Here is a 5,579-nt window from a genome sequence, read left to right as displayed (position 1 = left end):
TCAACAATGTAACACTGGAATTTGCTTAATTTTTTAGCTCTTCCAGGAGCTCCTCGACAGAATAGAAGGAGTGAGCCAAGAGGAAACTCTTCAGTTTAGACTTAAAAGTGTTTGGGCTACTGCTAAGATTTTTGAGTTCTTGTGGTAGCTTATTGAAAATGGATGCAGCAGAATACTGCACTCTTTTCTGCAGAAGAGTCAAGGAAGTGCATTCCACATTCAGATTTGATTTCTGCCTACTACTAACTGAGTGAAAGCTGCTAACTCTTGGGAATAAGGTAATATTGCTAACAACAAACGACATTAAAGAAAATATATACTGTGAGGGCAATGTGAAAATTCCCAGACTATTGAATAGGGGTCGACAAGAGGTTTTCGAACTTACACCACACATAGCTCGAACAGCCCGTTTTTGAGCCAAAAATACCCTTTTTGAATCAGAAGAATTACCCCAAAAAATAATACCATATGACATAAGCGTATGAAAATATGCGAAGTAGACCACTTTTCGTGTTGAAATGTCACTTATTTCAGATACTGTTCTAATGGTAAATAAAGCAGCATTTAGTTTCTGAACAAGATCCTGAACATGGGCTTTCCACAACAGCTTACTATCTATCCGAACGCCTACGAACATGAACTGTTCCGTCTCGCTTATGATATGCCCATTCTGTCTGATCAAAATATCAGTCCTTGTTGAATTGTGAGTTATAAACTGTAAAAACTGAGTCTTACTGTGATTTAGCATCAAATTATTTTCCATCAGCCACGAACTTATTTCAGGAACTACATTATTTGATAATGTTTCAATATTACACACAAGATCCTTCACTACCAAGCTGGTGTCATCAGCAAACATAAATATATTTGAATCACCTGTAATACTAGAAGGCATATCATTTATATAAATAAGAAACAGCAGTGGCCCCAGCACCGACCCTTGGGGAACGCCCCACTTAACAGTGCCCCATTAGGACTTAACATAACTACCACTCTCAATATTGCGGAGAATTACCTTCTGCTTTCTGTTCTTAAAGTAAGAGGCGAACCAATTGTAAGCTACTCCCCTTACTCCATAATGGTCCAACTTCTGCAGTAATATTTTGTGGTCAACACAGTCAAAAGCCTTCGTTAGATCAAAGAAAACACCTAACCTAACCTAACATTTTATTTAATCCGTCCAAAACCTCACAGAGGAAAGAGAATATAGCATTTTCAATTGTTAAGCCATTTCTAAAACCAAACTGTACATTTGACAGCAAATTATGTGAATTTAAATGCTCCAGTAACCTTCTATATACAACCCTTTCGATAACTTTAGCAAACACCGATGGCATTGAAATAGGTCTACAATTGTCGACATTATCCCTGTCTCCCTTTTTTATAAAGTGGCTTCACTACCACTACGCACTGATTCTACGAGTATATCCTCGACCTGTCTCTGCAGACCAGCCACTTCCTTTACGACTGACCATTTGGTTTTAATTTTATCCTGAGACTTAGCTATTCTATCTGCATACCACATACTTTTTGCCTTCCTAATAACATTTTTAAGCACCTTACAATACTGTTTGTTATGGGCTGCTGCATTTAGATTTTGACTGTTTCTAACGTTTTGATATAGTTGCCACTTTGTTCTACAAGATATTCTTATCCCTGTAGTCAGCCACCCAGGCTGCCTGTTTGTGCTAGTACCCTGTTTTGAACGTTCTAACGGAAAGCAACTTTGAAAGAGCAAGAGAAAAGTCTTGAGGAAAGCATTATATTTATCGTCTATTGTATCAGAACTATAAATATCTTGCCACTCTTGTTCCTTAATAAGGTTTACAAAGGTCTCTACAGCAACTGGATCAGTTTTCCTAAAAAGTTGATAACTATATTTAACATGTGTTGCAGCACAAAAATCTTTTAGAGTCAAAATTTGTGCATCACTGATTCTATATCCTCGACTGAGGGTGATGAGACTTTTAGATCGTGAAATGGGGATTCTCAGTCCCTCAAATACGACAATTTTGCTTGTTGACAAAACCACTCAAACGAAAGTAGGCTTGGTCGCTAAACCACACCAAACAGCGCATATTAATTACCATCATGCACAGCGACCAATTGTTCAGCCTGAACGTCCTAACGCAAGCCTTTCAGAAGTTATACCGATCTTATTTCATACGGTTCAATAATTAACACCCTGGTATGTAGAAGATATTCATTAGAATTCAAATGTTTCAAATGGCTCTGAGCACTATGGGACTTAATTTCTGAGGTCATCAGTCCGCTAGAACTTAGAACTACTTAAACCTAACTAAGCTAAGGTCATCACACACCTATTCAAGAGGCCGGATTCGAACCTGCGACCGTAGTGGTCACGCGGTTCCAGACTGTAGCGCCTGGAACCGCTCGGCCGGCTCTGGCCGGCCAGTAGAATTAAGAAGCACAGCAACACAAACCAACCTAGAAGCAAGCAGGACTCAGTACTTTACATGTCTGTCTTTCCATAATAGTGACAACAACATCCGGGAATCAGAGTTGAATTTCTTAAAAATTAATGGCGATACTGAGAAGGTCGAGAACCAACCTCTTGTCTCTGTTACGTTAATGGTAGCCTCTAGGATTATTGACGGCATAAGCAGAATGCTGAGTTTTTCAGCAGGGACAAAATTAATGACTTTTTGCTGCGCAGAACGGATTCACCTGATTACCTCCGCGCTATAGGAATCTGTGAAGTGACGTGGAGCTGTGAAAAAGTATATACAGCCCAAACAGGAAGGACATGAAAAGAACGTATTAAAGAGTTGTAACGTCACACGTGTATACACAAAGTGAGAAATTTCTGTATCCGATCACGAGAAAGCCTGCGGCCATCATACTGATTTAAATTATGTAGACGTGCTGAACAAGGACAGAAACTTTTGGAGAAATGCTTGAGTTTTCCAAAAACGAATACAGTTTCAATAGAGAAGTCAGCTAGCGGCTTCCAGCTTCTCAGGTTCCCGCCATCAAGCAAGTAAATATGCGGCCACTGTGAGCGAGGAAAGGAAACGACGACCGGAGAGCCACCTCTGCAACACGGAAAAAATACACTGACGGAAAAAAATCGCAACACAAACAAAATAATCAATGTAGAGTAATGAAATTTCCGGAATAAATCGTTCAAATGGTTCTGAGCACCATGGGACTTAACTGCTGTGGTCATCAGTCCCCTAGAACTTAGAACTACTTAAACGTAACTAACCTAAGAACATCACACACATCCATGCCCGAGGCAGGATTCGAACCTGCGACCGTAGCGGTCACGTGGTTCCAGACTGAAGCGCCTAGAACCACTCGGGCACTCCGTCCGGCTTTTGGGAATATATATATATATATATATATATATATATATATATATATATATATATATATATATATTATATTGAATTGTGCTGTATAGGTGCCGGATATCACTTAGTAGAATGGAGTTCCGTGCTTCTTGTACTTGGTAGGTGATTACAGGGACGGTTAATGCTGATCGTGGATGACGCTGGAGTTGTCGTCCGATGACTTCCCATATGTGCTCCACTGGAGATAGCTCGGATGATCGAGCAGGTCAAACCAATATGTCGATACTCCGCAGAGCATGTTGGGATACAACAGCGGTGTGTAGGTCAGCGTTATTGTGTTGAAAAATATTCCCTGGCATGCTTTTTATGAATGGCAGCACAACATGTCGAATCACGAGACTGACGCACAAATTTGCAGTCAGGATACTCCTGAAATAGCATCCCAGATCATAGCTCCAGGTGTAGGTCCAGCATGTATACCACTCGGAGAGGTTGGTTACTGCTTCTCATCTGGCCTCCTTATAACCAACACATGGTCATCACTGATATCGAGTCAGAAGCAGATTTAATCAGAAAACACAGGCGACCTCCACATTACCCTCCAATGAGCTCTCACATGACACCACTGAAGTCGCAAACGGCAGTGGTTTGGTGTCAGTGGAACGTACGCTACAGGGCGTGTGGCTCAGAGGTGTCCTCGAAGTAACCGATTTGTAGCAGTTTGTTGTGTCACTGTGGTGCCAACTGCTGCTCATATTGGTGCGGCAGACTCAGTATGATGCGCCAGACCAATACGTCGAACACGACCTCTGCGAAGTGCCACATGGCCGTCCCGAGCCCGGTCTTCTTGCGACTGTACATTCTCGTGACCACCGCTGCCAGCATCTACATCTACATGGATACTCTGCAAGTCACATTTAAGTGCCTGGCAGAGGGTTCATCGAACCACCTTCAGAATTCTCTATTATTCCAATCTCGTATAACGCGCGGAAAGAACGAACACCTGTATCTTTCCGGGGGGCTCTGATTTCCCTTATTTTATCATAGTGATGGTTTCTCCATATGTAGGTCGGTGTGCAAAAAATATTTTCGCATTCGGAGTAGAAAGTTGGTGACTGGAATTTCGTGAGAAGATTCCGCCGCAACGAAAACGCATTTGTTTTAATGATGTCCACCAGAAATTCTGACCGAGCGAGGTGGTGCAGTAGCTAGCACACTGGACTCGCATTCGGGAGGACGACGGTTCAATCCTGCGTCTGGCCATCCTAATTTAGGTTTTCCATGATTTCCCTAAATCGCTCCAGGCAAATGCCGGGATGGTTTCTTTGAAAGGGCACGGCCGCCTTCCTTCCCCGTCCTTCCCTAATCCGATGAGACCGATGACCTCGCTGTCTGGTCTCCTCCCCGAAACAACCCAACCCCAAATCCAGTATCATTTCAGCTACACTCTCTCCACTTTTTCGCGATAACACAAAACGTGCTGCCCTTCTTTGATCTTTTTAGATGTACTCCGTCAATCCTTTCTGGTATGGATCCTATACCGCTCAGCAGTTCTAAAAGAGGACGTACAAGCGTAGCGTACGCAGTCTCCTTAGTAGATCTGTTACATTTTGTAATTGTCCTGCCAATAATACGCAGTCTTTGGTTAACATTCCCCACAACATTTTCTATGTGTTCCTTCCAATTTACTTTGCTCTTAATTGTAATTCCTAGGTGTGTAGTTGAGTTTACGGCCTTAGATTTGACTGTATCGTGTGATCGAAGTTTAATGGATTCCCTTTAGCACTCATGTGGATGACCTTACACTTTTCATTATTTAGGGTTAATTAGCAATTTTCTTAGAGGGATGGTTTGACATTTTATTCGCACACTTGCCAAACTCACCCCTGAGAGATCACACCACAGGAGAGAGCGAAACAGGAGGACCGGAAAAACATACACGCGCTTTGCTAATTCGGATCACGTTCAAATACCGTCGAAACGTTTTGAACGGTTGAACGGTCCCTAGTGCTTCCGCCTTCTACACCAGAGCAAAAACTGCGGTCGCGCTACACTCCAATGAGTTCAATGAGGTTGCAGAACCACGATCTCCTTAGATAAAGGTTGAATCGTCCCGGGGGGGGGGGGGGGGGGGAGGGGGGTTGCCAGCAGTGTCAAAGGCTGTCTCTCGAGAATGTCGTTCTGTTGCATATCACATGCAAATTGTCGTTTTCGATGGCGAAATATGTATAAATGAACGCCGTAAGATAAGGGGCGGTTTCA

The sequence above is a fragment of the Schistocerca nitens genome, chromosome 7, assembly GCF_023898315.1.
Source record: "Schistocerca nitens isolate TAMUIC-IGC-003100 chromosome 7, iqSchNite1.1, whole genome shotgun sequence".
NCBI lineage: Eukaryota > Metazoa > Arthropoda > Insecta > Orthoptera > Acrididae > Schistocerca > Schistocerca nitens.
This window is presented reverse-complemented; position numbering follows the sequence as displayed.